We start from the raw sequence: 21,378 nt of genomic DNA, 5'->3' as shown, positions 1-21,378 counted from the left end.
TTTGTAAAGAGCTGCTGGCAGCTGAGCATTTCGCAAACGGAATTCAGAAGGAAGGAAAATATTTCGTGATGGCATGACTCTGAGCCAAGCATAGCATCCGCTAAATGGCTGCCTTGTAGGGTCAGCATGGAGACAACCACAGGCGGCATTTACCAAATCTGTAAACAGATGGCAAGGGGGTCCCGGCGCAGAGGACACTGACCCCGTCAGCGGTGTTTGTAAGTGACAACCCCCTGTCAATATCAGGCTGTAGGACACAGGGAGAGCTGAAGCCGTACGAATGCGAGGGAACGTAAGGGTCGCCAGCGTGGGACATTCCTACAGTGGGTTGGGGAGGGAGGGGTTTTTGGCAGAACCAAGTCTCAACCCAATCCTGCTGGTTTGGACGAGAAGTGGGTTTTCTGTATAAACTGACCCCCGGGGCTGGGAGAAAAGAAACCTTAGCCAGGAAGGGTTTCTGACTTAGGTACAGTTCAGCCCAGGGGGAGCTGCAGAGCCGGGTGGGGCTCCCTGACTCGTAAAGCTGCCCAGTGGGCACAGCCTGGGTGGAAACGAGTAAGTGAGCTGGCCGGCGCAACACTTCTCCTTCCTGCCGACCATGCCGAGGGGATTCTGCCCTGAGGGAGCGTAGTCAGTCCCCCCGCAATCTCCAGACACAGGTAATAGCTTGGCTCCGGTGAGAAATGGCTGGCTTCATGTTTCCCCACAGTATGACTTCCTGTACATCCAGCGAGGGGCCCTGCCCAGTCCCCTGCAGAGCTTGGGAGCCGAGCCGAGAAGGAAAAAACAAGGCTGATTCATGTTTGTGATTAACTTCTCACCTAATGCTGTAATCCCAGACGCAGAGCTGGCCCAGCTGTCAGTGCTTGGCTGGGACCTCTGCTCTCCGAGGAAGGGCGGGTGGCCGCTGTCCTGCACCAACCCCACTCCAGCCAGCCTGCCATTGCTACCCTCCGAGGGTCTTGTCTCAGATGTCCCCCCCCCTCGGGCCCCTTCTTCTGTCTCTATGGTCGGATCTCTCCCTTCACATAAGCCCACAGCATCTTCTGCATGTCCTTCTCGGTACTTGCCTTCCCCGCACCTTGACTCAAGGATGACAGCCACCTTCCCCTTCTCTGAGGTGCCCAGCCAGATACCAGGCACAATAGCACAGGATAACCTCTCCAAAAGACAGTACTGGACAGAAAAGAAGCCCAAAGCAAATTCCAGCCTCTCGTCTGCAGCTCAGCTGGCCTGGGCGGCAGTGCAGACGTGACCTCCCTCTGCTTTTCTCAACAATAATCCCAGCCCCTTGTTATGATAAACTACTTGCTCCTTGCTCGGCAGTACATTCAGGAACTGGACAGCTTCCAAGGAAAACTCAGGAGCAATGGTAGAGACTATTGAAATAAATTAATGCCCTATGATAAATACAGGAAAAACTGCGCTAGGTAATAAGCTTATACACCCACAAAAATCACATGGTTATTTAAGAGGAGGCATTTCTACATAAATATGTATGATTTTTAAGCAACAAGGCCAATTTTTTTAAAATAAGTAATTCACAACCTATTTAGCCAAGTAAATACTGGCCCTGCAAAGTTGATATCAATAAATGCAGGACGCTATGACTGCCTAAAAACAGCCCTATTCTTTTTGGAGGTCTTCAGGGCTCGTCCAGGAAGGACATTAGATACATGACTTCGTAATTATGCTTTTTGGCTTCAAGTATCAAACGGTATCACTCAACGCTGATTATTGGCCTGATTCACCAGATGTGGCTTTGAATTATTTTTGACATTTTCCAAAACTTAAACCCAACTTGAGAAAAACAAACCTTTGCTACTTCTCAGGCATGCCAAAAGAGAAGGCACTGTAAGTTCTGGAGTTGCTGAGAAAGATCCCAAAGCTGTTGTGAGCAAGAAAAATGCCAGCGTCGACCTCACAGGTAACCGCTGCAAGTTCTAATTTCTTTGTTTGAAGATCTGTCATGTCACTTTAGACTCAGACTTCATACTTGCTCTTCATTGGAGACTGTCATCAGGTTCCGTTTGCACAAGACAGTTGACCCGCATCAAGGAATTTCAACTCTGAATACCAGACCCACTATGACTTTGGATCAGTGGGAGCCTTTGCAAATCAGTACGAAAACCTGAAGCAGCCCACACGGGTGTTTCCCCAGCTGGCCACCCTGTAGGAGGCACATGGAGTGAAATAACTAAAAGCAGCCTTTTTACTTCTAACCTGGCGTAAATCACCCTGACTCGATTTTGAGCGGGTAGGGTGTGCAGGAGTGACTGGGCCAGCCCCGGCATTAAGCAGCTGAGCGATAACCTTGCTGCTCTCTGTGTAGTGTTTAGGGCTGGTTTTTGCCTTCATGACAGTAGAATGCCATGACCCACTTCCAGATGAGAGTCAAAACACTCCCGGCACTAAATCAAACCCTAAATGCCCAGCGTGTGAGGAAAGGCTCTGCTGTAGTACACTTGGAGGGGTGGAGGAATGAGCTGGGCAGAAATTCCTGTCACCCAACGCTTAATTCATGCTGCCTTAGGAGGTCCAGCTCTTGTTTTTCTCTCTCTCCCTTCCTCTCCTCCCTAAGAAACTATCAGTGAAGGAGAGGGCAGTAATTTACCACGTAAATCTCCATCTGTTGGCAAAGCTAAANCAATGCAGTGGGAACAGCATCTCCCAGTTCCATGGCACCTCTGGGACACCCCGGCCCTGGGAAAACCTGCCTTCCCTGCCACCCTTAGTTTGGGGTTCACGTCTAGACTGCAAGTGACATGGGCTTGCACAACTTTGACCACATCTTTCCTGGAAAGCCAGCAGGTTCCCCAACACTCCATGGGAGAATGGGCTGCTTTTCTTCCCTCACTGCAGGAGGATAAGTCACATAGCATGGCAAAACGGGGAGCATGGTAAGGAGAAGACAGTTGTGGTCTACACCCAAAACTGGCCTTGGCCATGAAACGCATAGAGGACATAACACTTTCATGAAGCCCAAGTGCCCCTAACCTGAACTGTAACATAGCCAGTAGTCTTACTGCCCACTGTTCTGTAGGGATGATGCTAAGATTCTGACAATTTCCATTGGTTTGGGGGGAAGATGGGTGGACGGGAATGTGGCCTTTAAGAGACTTCCATTCCACTTAGGATGGTTACAAGCATAGATTCCGACACCAAAGTGCCTGGCTTTGAATCTGGGCCCTACCATTGTGTGAACTTTAAGCACCTTGTTTAATCATTTTGTGCCTCAATTCCTCTTGGTAGAAAGGGTAGAGAAATAGCACCTTCCATAGGGGCACTATGAGGATTAAATAATGGAATATATACCCAGGCTTAGAACAGTGTTGGACACATAGGCTGTGCTCTATGAGGGTGGGCTATTAGTACTTGGAAGACAAGACCCAAGTCAAAAGTCATCTCCCATAAGGGCAAGGTCATCTGTGAGGACGTGCAGGGAGAGTACGTTGGTTTGAGAAAAGCCAAGTGTGGGGTTGAGGTAGGCAGAATGGACTTCTAGGGAAAGGTGGGGCCTGACTCATGACCTTGAGGCATGGTCTACACTGACACTTTTCCCCTAACCTACTCTGATCCCCCATGAATATGGGGCCACCACCCCTCAGGAAGACCTCAGGCTTCTCTTCCCAAGCCCTCTGCAACACGTGTGTTTCCATACCCATATCCTGCACCTCACCTCCCAACCTGGTTGTCTTGGCTTCCTCTTTGATTCCTGTGTCTGTCTACACAAAGTTGGATCATATGAGAGATTTCAGTTCAGATCTATTCTGAGTGATGAGCTGGGGTGACAAAGATGAGCAACAAACAATATCAAATACTACCCTCAAGAAGTTCCCGGTCTGTTGACAGACAAGGAAGCAGCTTCCTAAGTCAATGTGTGGAGAGTGGCTGCCATGGGAGCACAGGGGAGGGGGAGGGCTTGGTCCAGGGGTAGAGAGAGGTCAGAACTCTTCACAGCTGACTAGAAGGAGCCAGGGCAGGGGTTGCACTTGGAGGTGGAGGCGGGATGGATGGCAGTCCAGACAGAAGGAAGTCCTTGAAGTTTAGTCTGGACCCCCAACACTCTCTGTGAACACTAGGTGGGACTGTCCTTTTGTTTGTCTCTTCCTTCAGCTGCTCCAGAAGCTCCCAGGAATTCGAATGGGTCTGAAGAAGACTGCCTTTAGTTGGCCTGAGCGGCAAGCAGACTCCACAGGAAGTACTGCACAGCAGGTGGTGTGGTGTGGCGGGGTGGGGGTACTCCAGGCAGGAGACACAGCATTAGCAAAGACTGCAACAGCAAGGCACTGCACCAACTTTTAAACCAGACCCCCCCTATCAATTAGCTCTATCATCTGGAACAAGTTGCTTTGTCTCTCTTGAATTCTTAAAAATATTTTAAATATTTTATTTATTTTTGAGAGAGAGAGAGAGAGAGAGAGACAGTGCAAGCAGGAGAGGGACAGAAAGAGAGGGAGACACAGAATCTGAAGGCAGGTTCCAGGCTCTGGAGCTAGCTGTCAGCACAGAGCCCGATATGGGGCTTGAGCCCACAAGCTGCAAGATCATGACCTGAGCCGAAGTCACACACTTAACCAACTGAGCCACCCAGGCACCCCTCTCTTGAATTCTGATAACAGAAAAGACAAAATAATACCCAGCAGTGTGGTTATAAGGACTGAGTGAGATATATGAGGAATATCTAATCATAAGCCCTGCCTACGTGCATGGCCAGAAGGGATGGTTAAGGTCCCAGAGCCCCTCTCTCATTCAGCTGTCTATGTTTATGACAATACCAAGTAAGCGTGCTGTTGCACACGTGTGTGTGTGTGTATATACTTTATATATACGTCAATATCTTCAAGAAATGTTGTAAAATCAAAAAGGTAGGTTACAGAACAGCATGATTAGCCTGCTACCATGTATACACAGTGCTGGAAAACCTTGAAGAAAGGATTTGCATTGATGCCTTTTGAGGGAAGGAGCTAGCTGGCTGAGAGACAAAAGTGGAAGGGAAGCTCTTTCTTGTACAGTTAGAGTTTTGAACCATGTGAATATGTAACCTGCACAGAACATTAGATAAAAAATAGTTGCCTTAAAAAGTAACGAATGTTGTCCATTGATGGACAGGTGGCTAAATGAAATGTGGCGTATACATACAAAGGAATATCATTCAGCCTTAGAAAAGAAGGACATTCTGCCATATGCTACACTGTGGATGAAACTTGAGGACATCATGCGATCTGCGATAAATCGGCCACAAAACAATTAATACTGCATGAGTACACTTATGTGAGATACCTAGAGTACTCAAATTTATAGAAACAAAAAGTAGAATGCTTGCCAGGGGCTGGAAGGAGGGGGCAATAGGGAGCTGTAGTTTAATGGATACAGAATTTCAGTCTTGCCAGATCAAAAGAATTTTGGAGATTGCTTGTACAACATGACAGTACATTATGTGCCAAACTGTGCAGCAAAATATGGTTAAGGTGGTACATTTTATGTTGTCTATATTTTACCACTACTTGGTTAGATAGATTTCCTATCCCATCTATGACTGCTCTGACTGTAGCAGGTAGTATGATGTGTTGGAGGATTTTACGTATCTGGTTCTCTGCCCAGCCTTTCTCTTGGCCAGATTTTCTGATTATCTGATTGCAAATCCAGATTATCTGATTGCTCTCTGCTTTTATTTTTTAATCTGAAAAGCAGGAACACGATATCCCAACCGTGATACCTCAATTGGATTATTATATATTGATGCTTTTCCACTCAGTTTCGCAGCCATTATGATAAAACCAATCCTCTCGGATTGTCTAACTTCATTTTATGACCTACCCCCTCCCCAGGCTTAGAAGAAGGCTACCGAGTTACTGTGTATGAAATGCTTTGAGCCCTTGATTTAAATAAGGCTAAGTATAAAGGATCCTTTTGGCTATTGGGCATGCCCAATTGTATGCCTTGTGAACACCATTTGTGCTGTTTGTGTTTATGTTTGTGAACACCATTTGTTCCCACACAAAGGAGGGACTAAAAAGCAGACAGCAAAGAATCCTCTGGCCAAACTGTGAAGTTGGCCCTCAGTTGCAGAAGCAGTGTCAGCACCCGGAGCCTCACCAGCACCATCGGCTCCCTGAGAAAGGTGGCAGAGAGGTGGGAAAGATGTACAGAAGGCTGCGTTTGTTCTCCGGATGTTCCTGCCTAATACTGTTATAATATCCTGCCCCTAACTGGCAAACCAAATGGTGCAAGCCATCTTCCTAGGCTAAAACTTGTAGGTTACATTATACCCTGAAATTAACATTAAAAACCAAACTACTTATTTTGAAGTGCTTTTCACAACTTAATCCCTGACTGGTGTGGTGGGGGAGTTGTTGAGAGAATCTTACATCCCTCTGCACCAGCCTCCCATCACCATGCACCTCCCCCTCCCCGACCCCCACCAGCCTTCCCTGCTCAGGGTGAGGACTCAGATGGAGAGGAGGAGTCATTCTCCTTTCCTCCCTTGACCTAGATTGACCTGAGTGGGATTTCTAAGGCTGTTCCCCCTTCTGTCTTTACATACCAAGTCTAAATTACATTGCCTGACTTTCCACACCCATTATGACTGGACTCGACAACTTCTCAGTCTTCTCTCTCTTTTTTTTTTTTATAATTTTTTTTAAAATTTCTTAATGCTTTATTTATTTCTAGGAGAGAGAGAGAGAGACAGTGTGAGCAGGGGAGGGTCAGAGAGAGAGGGAGTGAGACTCTGAAACAGGCTCCAGGCTCTGAGCTGGCAGTCAGCACAGAGCCCGATGCAGGGCTCGAACCCACTAACCGTGAGATAATGACCTAAGTGAAAGTCAGACGCTTAACCGACTAAGCCACCCAGGAGCCCCTTCTCAGTCTTCTCTTGCCTCGTCCTTGGGCATGGGGGCTTGGGACCCTGTGAATCCTCCCTTATACCTCTCCTGCAAAACCAGGCACCAGTCCGACCCTCCACCAGCCCAAATCCATCTTTTCCTCCTCTGAATTCTTATGGCATTTATAGTTAACACCCTACAATTTACTGAACCACTTAATTATATCCTCTCGGGTACTGGTAGTGATTACTTCTTGCATTTTACTCTGGCCTCCTGAGTAGATATTGAACCCCAGTGGGGCAGAAACCATACTTTATACATATTTATTAGGTCCAGAGAGCAAAGAATAATACTGGTGGCCATTTATTAAGCACTCAGTGTATACCAGACAGTATTACATGTATGCAATTTATTTAATACAATACCTCTAATGAGGCATAGTAATATATGTCTATTTTTCAGATAAGAAAACCAACGCTCAAAGAGAGTAACAAGGACATGTAGCTAATAAGGGCTGAGTTTGGAGTCAAATCAGTGGTCTCCAAAGGCCTGAATCAAGGTTTTGTTTGACAGATATAAGAAAACTGAAGTAAAGAAAATACTTTCCTAGGCTCCTCTCCTTATGAAGGCTGGAGCCACTCCCCATGATTCTAAAACAAGTAAGCCCCACTGTAAAGGGAACTCCTGATAATGGGGCCTTTGGCCAGTTTTGTTTACTAGTGTATCACCACCTCTTGGAGCAGTGCCAGGCTCAATAACATATTTACTGAATAAACAAGTGAAATCTCACCAGCAAACCTCCACCAAGTGCCCATCAAGTGTAAGGAATTACTAACAGCATCAGTGAAATAATGTAAAAAAAAAACCCTCTAATTTGCTTGACTTAAATCCACTTGCTGCAGAATAGTTGCAGAGAACCACCTAGGAAGAGTAACGTGTTGCACACTGAGCTTCCCAACTTGATGCCAAATTTGTCCTCGGCTTGTGGGGGGCTGGGGACTTCCTATGCCCTGTCTGTTCCTTTCCTTCAAACTTTCCTCCATTAAAACAGTCTGCCACCAAACAAAACACACAGTCCCAAAATGATTATTTGAAATTATTTAGATTTTTTTTTTTTTGGCCTATGTCATAACCGTGTAAAAGCAATGAAAACAAAACCAAGACTTTTGGGCCTAATTACTGTCAAGTAGTCATTCTCTCCAATCACTTTGATGGTTTATTTCTTTTTAAAATTCAGCATAACCTTACAGGAGTCTAAGGCAGTAGAGGCCGGCATATGGTGGTGACAGTGGAAATTGGAAAGGACTGGTGCTGAGGCTTTGTGATTAGTTGGATGAGGGGCTGCAACAGTTCCAGACAGGTCTTCCAGGACACCCATGGCGTCACTGATAGGTCAGAGAAATGGAAGGGTCAAGTAAGCTGGAAGGAAAGATGGTGAATTTTACCTCCCTACAAGCTCATTATGCTCCAGCCATACTAACCACTTTTAGGTTGGGGTTTTTTTCACTTTTTTAAAATGTTTTATTTTATTTTTTGAGAGAAAGATAGACACAGCATGAGCAGGGGAGGGTCAGAGAGAGAGAGGGAGTCACAGAATCCAAAGACAGGCTCCAGGCTCTGAGCTAGCTGTCAGCACAGAGCCCAATGCGGGGTTCAAATCCACGAACTGTGAGATCATGACCTGAGCCGAAGTCAGACGCTCAATCGACTGAGCCACCCAGGCGCCCCTAGTTTTTTTTTTTTTTTCCAAACCACATCACCTTCATCTCATCTATTTGAATGAAAGAATATAATTTCTGGAATGTTCTTCTCCCAAATGCCCCGGTGGCTGGCTTAGTTTTGACATCCCGTCTTCAGAAAGGCCCTCCTGACCTGACCTCACACCAGGAAGTGGCCATCTAGTCTTGTCCCTTCTCTGTGTTTTCTTTTCATCACAGCGCTCAGCACTACCTGAAGTTTTCTTTTTTGCTTATTTGTTTGTGGTCAATGTCTCCTCAACTATAGTGTGAGTTCCAGGAGAGCAGAAATATCTTGTCTACTCAACCACACTGCACTCGCAGGGCCTGGATGAGTGTCAGGCCCAGACAAGGCACTCAGGTGGAAGTGTCAGGTGGCAACATTCAGCTCACAGTGTGGGTCTTGAGCTCAGGGAAGTGGGGCAGTTTGAAGATGTTGAGTCTGAACTGTAACCCAAGGAGCCAAAAGCAGGCACAAACTCTTTATGTCCAATTTTGGATAATTAGCTGAAGCCAGTGTAAGAAAATGCTCCCCAGAATATGTTTTTCTAGATCAAAGTAAGAAGAAACAGCCTAAGTGATCCTTTTTCCTTTCTTTGAGGAAGGTTGGCACAGCTTCTATTGCATCCAGGAAGACTGTGTACGTGGTTTAAACTGGAAAAACATTCATGAAGGGAAGAACTGAAAAGTAGTGAGCATGTGCTCCAGTATCTTCAAGCTCTCTGCCATGTAGCAGCTGTCCTGTGTCTTCACTACAATGACAGTCACTTCCTGTTGCAACTTGTGTACTGATATGGACCCAACTCCAAAAGACAGACTTCAATCAAAAAGGCAGGTGCAGGGGCACCTGGGTGGCTCGGCTGGTTAAGTGCCCACCTTCGGCTCAGGCCATCATCTCACAGCTCATGATTTTGAGCCCTGTGTCGGGCTCTGTGCTGACAGCTCAGAGCCTGGAGCCTGCTTCGGATTCTGTGTTTCCCTCTCTCTCTCTCTCTGACCCTCCTTCCCTCTCAAAAATAAATAAACCTTAAAAAAAATTTTAAAGGCCACTGCAGAGCAATGTAAATCATATGCTTTCTTTTGCATTAAAAGGATGAAATAAAGAAGAATATACTTAGATTTGCATGAAAACTGGAATGATACAGACTAGGGAATGAATGGAGGCAGGTGAAGCGGGGGACAGGGTAGCTAGGCACAGGATGGGAGCCAGACTTCCCAATCCATACTTTTCCATACTGTTTTAATTCTTGAACCATGTGAATTAATAAACTATTAGAAAAAATATAATTGTTTGAATTGCATGTCAGTGATAGTCATTTGGGCCATGAAGCTCAATGATCATCTCTGCAAGGTTTGGCACAGGTGTTACTGAAGAATCACGCTGGGAGGCATCTTAAAGAGTTCAAATGGGAGATGACAGGGGCGCCTGGGTGGCTTAGTCGGTTAAGCGTCCGACTTTCGCTTAGGTCATGATCTCGCGGTTCGTGGGTTCGAGCCCCGCGTCGGGCTCTGTGCTGACTGCCAGCTCGGAGCCTGGAGCCTGTTTCAGTCTGTGACTCCCTCTCTCTCTGACCCTCCCCTGCTCGCACTGTCTCTCTCTCTCTCTCCTAGAAATAAATAAAACATTAAAAAAAAATTAAAAAGAAAAAAACAAATGGGAGATGACATTACACTCATGTAGTCAGAGACAAACAGAACTGGGGGCCAGGGTGATGTTTCTAAACCTGGAGGTAGACTCCTGACTTGGTTTTGTTCTTTACAATCATGAAAATTACTGCACTGAGAATGACAAAGGCTAGTTATTCTTTCTTGCATGAACCATGTTATGACAGGTGAAAAATCATCTAGGCTACATGGACTTGGGTAGGTGTGAGCCCTCAGTTAAGCAGGGAGAGAACAGTTTATGTCTCAGCTTTCTGCTGATTCAGTCCCTTTACTGTTTGTAATAGAAAAACTTATAAATGTAGTAAAGGCCCACCAGTAGGAGTCTGGTCACATAAATAAGTAAATGTGATGCGTGAACACAATGGAATCCCATGTGGCCATCCCATTAAAAGTGATAGTACATCTGGCAATATCTACTACAGTTGAACATACATTTACCCTCCAGTCCAGCAATCCTGCTTCTGTGTATACACCCCCCCCCCAGGAATGTGTACATATATTCACCACAAACATGTAGAAGAATGTTCACAGCAGCCCTATTCACAACAGTCCCAGATGCGAACCTACCTAAATGTCTGTCAAAAGTAGGCTGGCTAAGTAAAATGTGGCTACAGGCATTCAGTAGAATGCCATAGAGCCATGAGGGTGGGTGAACAGTAAACACAATGATATGGATGAATCTCACAAACATAATGTTGGGTGAAAGCTGAAAGGAAGAATCGCACTGTATGATACTATTTACATGTTGTTCAAAGAAGGCATAGCTAATTCCAGGCAGTCAGGATAGTGGTTATCTTGGGAAGGAGTGGTGACTAGGAGGGGGGCAAGAGAAGTTTCTGGAATGCTGGAGATGTTCTGTTTCTTGATATGGCTATTGGCTATGTTCACTTTGTGAAAATTTGTGACACTGTAGACATATGATTTGTACACTTTTCTGTGTTCATGTTAAACACCAAGAAGAAAGAAAAGAAGGGAAAATAAAAGTTATATTGATCTACATTTATTTTTTTTTGATTTTTTTTTTTTTGATCTACATTTATTGACATGGACTACGGAAAGATATGCAGACCCTGTTATAGGGAGGAAAAGCTCATGTGGTATATTTCACTTGTGCGAAGTTGTAGATATCAAGCTGTCAGTACCTATATGCATAGAAAGTTACTCCAGGAAATGGGCCTCATAAATGTTAACACTGCTTATTACCTTTAGGTCAGATTTTAAGGTAGTTTTTATTTTTTCTACTTCTTTATACTTCTCTGAATTTATTTGGATTTTTACATAGCATATGAGGATTTGATATCAGAAAATGTTTTTTTTTAGCTGTGCCTTAATTAAAAATAAAATTATAACCTGCTTTTAATTTTCCCACTAAATACCAAAGGCTAACCATCAGGGACACATGTACACTGTGTACCTCTAATACACTTTGCAATTGCCTCAGCCTGTAAGCATTTCCAAGGCTGGTTCCGAACCCAGCAGCCACCATCCTTCATGCAACCACACTAAGACCTTCTGATAAAATCAGGTCGGACAAAGGGGAGAGGTCAGAGTCTCTGAGAGTTCAGGGTAAATACTGTAGAAATTTTAGGCGATCTGTTCTTTCTCCCTTTGAAGCAGAGAGCAGATGAGTCCGTTTATTAAAGGAAGGTAATCTCTCTACCATTTATCTTTCCTCTGCCCCTAATCCACATGCCTTCCACAGTGCTCTCTCTCTTTTGTTCAGGTAGAGGGCATTCCACCGCATTTCCCCCCCAATGCTGGACAATCTAGCTTAGTAGAGTTCTTCCTACACTTCCTTTCCCATCAAGAGCCTCCTCCGCATTCACATACATGAAACTCTCTTAATGGGCAGAAATTACTTTTTTCTATAATGAACGCCCAAGCTTGAAATGGAAATAACCCTCAGTGAGTTAACATATTACCTTAATATTCACAGTACGGTATAAATGTCTAATATAGTTTCTGAAGAGGAAGATTTGGTAGGGAGATGGGGAGAGGGAAAGAGAGGCCCAGATCTTGCACAGAGCTGGCCAAGTTGCTGATGGTACCTGGGCTCCCTCTCCTGCGGCCCCAGCCTCCTCCCGGGCCTACGCAAAAGATCACCAGCCACCCAGAAGCAGAAGGCAGCTGCCGTCACTCGGGCCAGATCTATATCCATTCCAGACTCAGGATTACAATAATTTGGGAGAGGGTCAACCTAGTCAGAGCCCCAGATGGCAGAAGAGCTGCTTCAGCTTAAGACTCTTAGCTCTTTTTCCTCGGGGCAGGAAAGGTTTGAGACAATGAAAGATGAGGCTTTCCAGGCCTGGGCCACAACCTTGATCCAAAGCCTAGTCGTGGCTTTAATTTTGGTAAATCAAAGCCTCAAGTTTTTCTTCACTCTCATAGCTGAAGACATGTTTTCCAGGATGCATGAAAGCAAAATAAAAGGTACCAAATTAGAGAGTGTGTGACATCCGGTGCCACTTAAATGCTTTGTAGGCAGGCAGAAATCACCGCTTTACCAAATTTCCTTTCCTAGGTTTTCCGCCCTCCCACCCCCACCCCAACCATTGTCTTCACAAGATCATCCCATACTTGGAAAACATTTGTCTAATTATCATCACACACGATGGGCCTATTGCCAGCTGCTTTTTATTTTAACTTCAGATTCTTTCCAGGGTGTTTTATTTTTTTTTTCCTGGGGGGGGGGGTGGGAGAGAGGAGTGTGTGTCTGTTTTTGCTATTACACAGAACCGATCAGATTTCCTTTTATAATCACAATTGAACTTCCAGATCCGATCATATGAATACTTTGTGTCTAGAGGATTTGAATGTCTATTGATTTGGTCAATTTCACAAAGCCTTCCCAGTGGAGAAGTGAGAAACTGATCCATGAGCTAATCATTCTAGGGACATAAACAGCACTGATGGAACCCAAGGCTGACTCCCAGCACTGTGTTCTTTCTATCAACCGAGGCTGGGTTCCCGGGTTAAGCCCCAAATCCATTTGCTGTAGCCCCTCCAACAGGAAGGTAAGACAAAGAGCAGGACCTGTGTCTGTCTTGTTGACCACGGTAGCCCCAGCACCTGCTTGGCTGGCATAATAGTGGGTGGCAGCAAATACTTCCTGAATAATGAATTCCCCTTTGCCATGCCCCTAACCGTGGTGGGGATGGGGGTAGAGGAAGGGCAGGCTTCATAGAATCTCTGTGCAAAGCAGGACTGTCAGGCATTAAAACTAGTCACACAAGAGGCAGCTCAGCTCAAAAAGGAGCTTAAGGACAGCAATCTGGCTGAAGGGCAAGATGTTGGGGCTCAGGGATGTGGGGCATAGCCACACAGTTTTATTTCCATCTCATTCTCTTTCAGGGTTCCTGATGGAGTCTACGGGGAAGGGAGGAGGGGAGGCTCAAACTTCTTCTCCATCTGCCTGGCACCCTATTTATTGGCTCAGCCCAAACTAGGCTTGTACTGATGGGAATCTGAGGCCAAGTGACCAAAAATATGCGGGAAACTTGGGAAAGATTTCCCTTCTGCTTCTAGGAGTCGGCTTTCCTAACCCTGAAGAACAGAGAGCATGAGGAGAAACATCTGTGAAATTAAACACCTTAATGCAGAAGTTCAGCTATAATATTTACGCATTCTTCTGTGAGAGCATCTTCACCAAGCATCGATCGCCCTTCAGAAGTGGAGCCCTACGTTACCATTCACTGTTCTTCTGTGACAAATAGTGGCCCAATGTGGCCCACTCCACTTGCCTGACTAATGTGGAGATTCACTGGAGCAACCAGTTCTCTTAAAATGAGTTTGTATTCTAGAGGGGTTAATTTTGTAAATTAGTCATAGCTAAGTGAGATTTACTTTACTAAGGTAATCTAACAGTTAATATTAATGGGAATGTAAGAAAGAGAAGAGTATTTTAATGTTTATTGCAGTTTCCTTTCTTCTTTTTTAGCAGGGAAGAGAAAGGAGGAATCGTGAAGGAGCTGTTATTAACTAAAAAAAAAACCCCATTGTTTTGTATGTACTAGGAATTAATAGTCTATTATCTCAAAGAGGAACTAGGACAAACATCCAAGTGACTTTAAAAAATTTTTTTATTGTTTATTTTTAAGAGAGAGAGAGAGACAGACAGACAGACAGAGTGCAAGTAGGGGAGGGGCAGAGAGAGAGGGAGACACAGAATCTGAAGCAGGCTCCAGGCTCTGAGCTGTCAGCACAGAGCCCAACCCGGGGCTCAAACTCATGAACCATAAGATCATGACCTGAGCTGAAGTCAGATGCTTGACCAACTGAGCCACCCAGGCATTGCCCAGGTAAGAGAGAGAATGTGCCCAGGGAAGGGGAAGAGAGAGAGAGAGAGAGAGAGAGAGAGAGAGAGAGAAACCTAAGCAGATTCTGCACCACCAGCCTGATGCTAGGCTCATACTCAGAAACTGTGAAATCGTAACCTGAGCCAAAGTCGGAAGCTTAACCCACTGAGCCACCCGGGTGCCCGCATCCAAGTAACTATTAAACACATCTCTATCAATGGTATCAAAACAAAGTACTATGAGAGTCAAGGGAGGGAATGCTTGTGAATGGCTGCAGAGTGAGCAGGTTTTGAGCAAGACTGAAGGATTCTGATCAGTGGAGATGGGACAAGGGTCTGCCAAGTATTCAAAGGTTTGAGAAAAGGTCCAGGGACAGGAGAGCTGGAGGGATCTGGCTGCTGGGAAGGGGTGAGACAAATGCTGTCCGGGGAGGGCTGGAAGGAGAGCAGGGAGGGGAGCTGGGGTATGAGTCAGTCAAGCCGAGGATGTGACTATCTGCAGTGGATCTGATGGGCTCCTGTTCTAGCAGCAAGCCATGGAGGCTTTTCATCAGATGAGGGACATCGAGTTTGGCCTTAGACGACTAGTGTGGTGGTGAGCATAGGGTGAGTTGGAGGGAAGGTGTGGAAGAACAGGAGGCTAGCTGGCAGGCCGTCCCAATGGTGCAAATTAGGAGAAATAAGGGCCTGTTCTGGAACAGCGACAGAGGAAATGGAAAGAAAAGACCAAAATCACACTGCAGAAGAGGAAAAGCCAGGACTTGGAGAAGCGCAAGGAGAGATGACTGGCCTTCTCTTTTGCATGCAGGGAAGAGAAGTAAATTCCAAGTACGCCAGACTAGTAGAACTCAAGGCAGACAAGTTGAGCAGTGCCAGGATAAAGGCGAGGGTCAAGTAACACCTGCTGAGGCGGGGTGGCATTCTAGAGCCTTTGAGCATCAGAAGTGCACAGGGAGTGCCAGGGCAGTGAAACAGAGCAAGGAAAGAAGTGAGCAGAGCTTGTCAGAAGCTTGCAGATTTTCTCCAGGACAATTCACAAGAATCTACTAACCAGTGGTTGCCTCACAGGGAGGCAAACTGGGAGGCCCAGAGAGATGGGAGATTGCCTGTTACACCCTTTGGTAGCTTTTGAATTCTGAATTTCTTGTACATCTTACCCATCATAATTCAATTTGAAAATGTGGGGCTCCAGGGCCTGGTGGCTGTTTGCTATAGTAAAGAATCCCTGCCTTTCATCGTGTTTTGTTTTGTTTTGTTTTGTTTTCCATCAGCCGGATGTACCAGTTAAGGAATCTCAATGTTTCATCCCTCTCTCCCCTTCATCCTATCTCCCCTAAGCTAGTTGAAGGTTTTTTTTTTTTCTTCCTGTGTTTGGGCTTCCACTTCATTATCTCCACTGAAGATATGAAGGTCTCAGTTTCCTCTCAGGCTTAGGAATCAAGGGCGCTTTAGCTAGGCCACTTCTTAGCCAGCTGTCACTGTACCAAAATCTGGCAGAGGATGAGAGTGTGATGAGTGGCGGGAGGCAGCTGGTTAGGGAAAAAAAAGCTGGCAGGGAGAGGTCCCTGCCCTTGCCCCAGTTTGGACGGACCTGGAAAGCAGCGTCAGTACCTCGCTCTTCAGCATGCCTGCTCACTTAGGCCAGGTGGGAGGCGGATGGAGAAAGGTTCTGTCCCCAGAAGGCCGCTTTACAGATGATAGGTCGCACCTCCTCGTGTGTCCAGCTCCCCTGCAACACCCCCCCAATAGGCCTTCCTGAGCTTGGAACCAAACCCCCAAAGTCTCCAGGGGGCCTGTGGTGTGCATCTGACCCGAGTATGGAGCTGCCATCCTGCTCCGCGCCCACTTTGCAGGGTCGCCCACTCATCTCCGGTATTTCTGGCAGATTCCGCTACAGCCTTTTTCCCTTTGACCTTCACCAGGGAGGCTACGGAGCTCATCCTCCGCTATCACCAAATACAACTCATCTGGCGGGTGAGAACCCGGAGAAAGCGCCGGAGAGGCCCTTCTGGGGACGCACAGCCCAGTATTAGGGCCCCGCCCCCTTTCGTGTCCCCAGTTCCTCTGGTGCGGGTGGTTGTGGCGCGGCCCTGAGCCAGACAGAGTAGGAAGCGGTGCGGTGCTCTGGGGCCCTCTGCTCCGGAGCCTGGCCCGCGGGCCGAGAAGATCCCGCAGCCCAGGGTGCACTCTTCGCTGTAGCGGGAAGCGCGCCCCGACCCTCCCCGCGCACTGTTCGCTCGATTGAAGCCCCAACCCCGAGGGTTCGCGAGCTGCTTCCGCCCAGTGGGTACGAACTCGGGCTGTCCTAAATTCATTTTTTGCCCTTCCCTTATAGTCTGTTAAATTGACTAATAAACTCAACACAGCGTTCTCTGTGCGGCTTCAAAAAACTCGGTAATTTCGTTAGAAAACGTTGAAATTCAACCCCGAAGTATTCAGTCCAAATGTTTAGTTAAAGTAACCCCGTGGGTTAATAAACTAAACAAAGGCAACCCATGCAAAACTGGAGCAATGAAAACCAGGCTAAATAAACGAAGGGAAGTTTATAAGAACCCTCTCGGAGGAAAAAAAAAAAGAGAAAAGGCACCGGGCACGAAGGTTTAATATGAAGCATGTGAGCGGGGCTCAGCTTACAGGTACGCGGGCGGACGCCGAGGAGCGCTGTCAAGCGGCCTCGTGGATTGCGGGTTGCTTTGCGCTGCCCGGGAAACCCTAGCCGCGCGCGGCGAGCAGCCCGGCGGCNGCCACCCTGCGGTGGCGCTCTTCCCTCCCGGGAAGGGCCGCGTTCACTCGCTTTAAAATAATCCTGAGCGAGGAGCACTTGGCCGTTTGGAGATGCAGAAATCAAATAGTGGGTTCCGCGCGCACAGACGGTCTCTCTCCCGCCCCTCCAGCCCCCGGTGGGTAAGCAGTGGAGTAACAAAGACGCTCCCGCGCCGCTGACCCCGAAGAATCTCTGATGGAAGAGGAGGGGAGGCCCAGGGTAGACGTGTCTACATTTTTTTTTTTTTAACGTTGCCTTTACGTTGCACAAAAGAAGCCGAGGAGGTAGGAGGGAGAGAGATCCAGGAAAGGCAAGGCCCAGAAATCAGGAGCTACTGTTTCTCGTTTGGGAGAAAAACTGTAAAACAGCTCGGTCACTTGTCCACCTCGCCCTCAAAGCAGGTTTGACCATGAAAAGAAAAAGGCGGGCGAAGGAGGAGGTGTATTTTTCAGACCACTGTAACTTCCCTCTCCCGGGCTCCTTCACCCCCAACCTCCCTCCGGTTTCGAGGAGGGGCGTCCCCCAGTCCCTGGAGCCGACTCTGGGAGCTCCGCTCAGAGATCAGAGGCAATACAGGTTCGATGCTAAATGAACCTTCAGGCGGCGGGACAATGGCCCGGACCTCACACGGGGGCGCCGCGCCTTCCCCCAGCCGCGCTCAGCTCCCGCCGCTTCTTTATTCCACGTGGTGAATCCTGCGCGTCTCCTACCGCCGCGGAACCAATGGGCCGACCCGGGGAGAGCAGGGCGCGCAGGAGAGGGTCTGAAAGGACGTGTGGGTTTTAATTTTTAAAGAGCATAATTGGGCCGAGGAGGGTTATTTTTTTCCTAGACCAAGGGGGGGAAAAAGAGGAAGAAGGGGGAAAAAAGGCGAAATACAACACATTTATCTATCAACCGCTAGACAAGACAAAGAGGTTTTAACAACAGTTTGAAAAGAGCGGCCTGTGAATGGTTACTATTCAATTTGTATTTTATTCCCCGCTGGTCATGGAATTGAGATCAGAAGAAAAAGTGAAAACACATGGCTGAGGTCAGGGGATCAGAGAACCACCACATACAGCAAAGGGAAGGGAAAGCAATGGGAACTCGTGTGAAGAAATGGATTATATAAACAGAGCTTACCATCGCCTGCGCCCCATTATCCTATAATTTACCCTGCATGGGAGCATAGAAATATATTAAACTAGTGATAGGTTTTACCATTTCTTTACAACCCAGCCTCGTGCCAATCAAGCCTACTATATACTTTGAGACATGTTTAGAATTCTTCAACTAATGTGTTTATTTTAAATATCACAGGGAAATTATTACATCACCAGAAAATAATGCCAGAGCGGGGGTCTGCCGCCCTTTTGAAGTCCTGCTGCAACGAAACATGATTTTAATTACATAATCACTTTGAAACTATAATTATACAATAAACGATGAGGATTAAGCGGGAAGTATAGAGTACATTAAAAATTGCTTAGGTCTTGAGAAAACAAACTGAACATGCAGGGGGAAAAGAAAGAGATGAAATCTGAGGTCCTGGGGAGGGGCTGATAAATCTTGCAANGGGTAAAAACCCCCGTAAATCTGAGACAGAATCAAAGAGAAGGCGGAAAGACGGCTCTGGTGCTTTTGCTAACCTTCCTACACCAAAACAAATAAACAGAGTCGTTGCTGTGGCATTTAAGAAATTCGTGGACCTTGAAAACCGTCAGGTATCGGAATGCCACGGGGAGGCTGAGCGTTGCCAAAGATTGGTTTGTTTGCCCTTCTGTTCCACGAGGAAAGGCATCCAGCGCCGACCGCGTCGGCGGCGGCGAAACGAGTTTATAAACAACAGCGCGTCTGTGGCGCGGGCGACCCAGCGCCCCTGCGAGCGGCCTCGGGTGCGCCAGGTTCGCGGGACGCACGCTCCGCCTCGTCCCCGCTGTTTTGTCCGAGGCCCCTTTCCTGAAAGCTGCCCGGGGGGAAGCTCAGTTTTGCTTTTGGGTTGGTCTTTCCGGCGAGGCCGAGGTGGAGGCAGGCTCCAGGGTCTTCGTTTAAAAGGTAGCAACTTGGTTCCATCTAGAGCTCACCCTGTGCGTCTCTCCCTCTCCGTGTCTCTCTCTGCTCAGCTGCCCTCTGTCCCCAGAACTTCGACACAGCCCAGGGTGCTGGGACCCGGCCCCGGACGCTATTCCTTCTCCTGTTCAGATCCTGATGGTAGGGGGCGGGGGTGTCCCTGCACTGAAGACCCGTGGAGGAAGGTTCTGGGCCTGGGCACGAAGTCCCTAATCAATTTGGAAGCACGCTAGGGACAGAAATCTCCGACTGAATTGCACAGGTAGAGGCTGGTGATTATCTTTTTTTTTTTTTTCTTCCGTGGTATCTACTTTACCGCCTGTGCTTTGCCAGGCCACCAGCGCCCCAGGGAGGAAGAGGGCAGCCCCTGATGTGGACCTCATCAGCCGCCCTGGCTGGAGTTTACGAGACCGCCTTCACCAACATTCCAGCCAAGGGCTGCCCGCGCTCGCCTTTAATACTTCACAGCAGGTGCCCTGGGTGAGGGAATGGAATGGTGATTTGGAATGCGGGTGCTGGCCCAGGCAACCTTCACGTCTTAAAAAGGGTTAAATACTCCCAACAGAGGCTGAGAGAGGCACCCCAGCGCTCGAGGGCACGCCGCTTTTCGGTCAAGCAGAAAATGTTGATCACAGCATCAGCAATGTTTAAATTCACTCGCAATCCATAAGAGGCTTCCCTAGGAACTTAGACGGGAGGTGTTGGGCAAGGGGGAGAAAGTGGCAAGAAAAGAACCTTGCCTTGCCCTAGGTTGGGCCTCACTGTGGCTCCCAGCCCTGCCGGGGGCCGCCCTGACGGCGAGAGGAGAATGGCTGTCTGCGGCTCCAAACCATTAATATTAAGACACATCAGCCTCGCATTAGCCTGCAGCAGACCATCAACGACCAAGAACAAACACAAAAGAGAAATAAAATAGTCCAGCCGAAGAGTCCTACTGTGAATGTGTTTATTTCTTGCTTTACTCAGCCCGGGATATGATTTACTCACTCACTGCCCTCTTGCAAACAAAAGCGCGGCACTGGCCTGGCAACGTTGACGAGCCCTTTTCAAAACACCCAAGGAAATTACAACTGGGCACGAATTCAGGGTCCATTTTATATTGAGCCTGTAGCGCCAATGCGCGCAGTTCTTAACCCCAGATGAAGACGTGAGGACGCCAAGATATTTATATTTGAAAAGGAAGAAGAGGAAGAATTTCGATTCCCTGGGAGTAACAGTAACACTAATATGTATTATTTATCCGCCTCTTGCTTAATACTGGCAATTTACTTACATTATCTTATTTAATAAAGCACCACTCCGTATTACACTATAGCATCGTTGATTATAATCCCTACTTTATTAATAGTATCAAATACAGTGTTTATGTGCCTACCCGTGTGGTGTTTCACATTTATTCATTTATTCCTCTCAACAACCCCATGTGGATTGGAAAGCGATCTCCATTTTACAGATGAGGAACTGGGGCACGCAGAGATCACGTAAACTGTCCCAGCTGACGGGGACGTGAGTAGCAAGGTAAGTAAGGATCGGAACCCAGACTTTGAAATCGACACCACTAAAGAAGGAACTGGCAGGCTTTATCTGGGGTTCCAGCAAAGACTCCTGAGGCGCAGAGATTGCAAGCCAAGTCGCAGCGAGCAGGGATTTTGGTTCGTCCCACACACCCCGCCCCCGGCACGAAGCCCCAAGCAGTTCCCCCGAGGCCAGTGAATCGCCCTTGAACCCACCGCGCCGGCCCGCGGACCAATTGCTGCGCCCGGGAGCCAGGGCCGAGAGTGATGTGGCCCTCCGGGCACCGAGCTATTTCCTGCGCCGCGCGATCCTCCACGGCCTGGGCAGCAGTTTGTTTTCTCAGAGACACAGCTGGCGAACCTCGAGGAAGGGCCGTCCGCCGGGATCCCGGCGCGACGGTCCCGAGCGCGAGGCGCGGGGGCCGCGGGGCTCTGGCCTGCTGGATTGAGAGAAGAGCCGAGCGGCCTGCGAACAGCTGGCCGGGGGCGCCCTGCCCGCCGCCCAAGCGTGGGCGCGCGCGCGGGA

The sequence above is a fragment of the Crocuta crocuta genome, unplaced genomic scaffold, assembly GCF_008692635.1.
Source record: "Crocuta crocuta isolate KB4526 unplaced genomic scaffold, BGI_CrCroc_1.0 scaffold162, whole genome shotgun sequence".
Taxonomy (NCBI): Eukaryota; Metazoa; Chordata; class Mammalia; order Carnivora; family Hyaenidae; genus Crocuta; species Crocuta crocuta.
Note: the sequence above shows the minus strand (reverse complement) of the source record.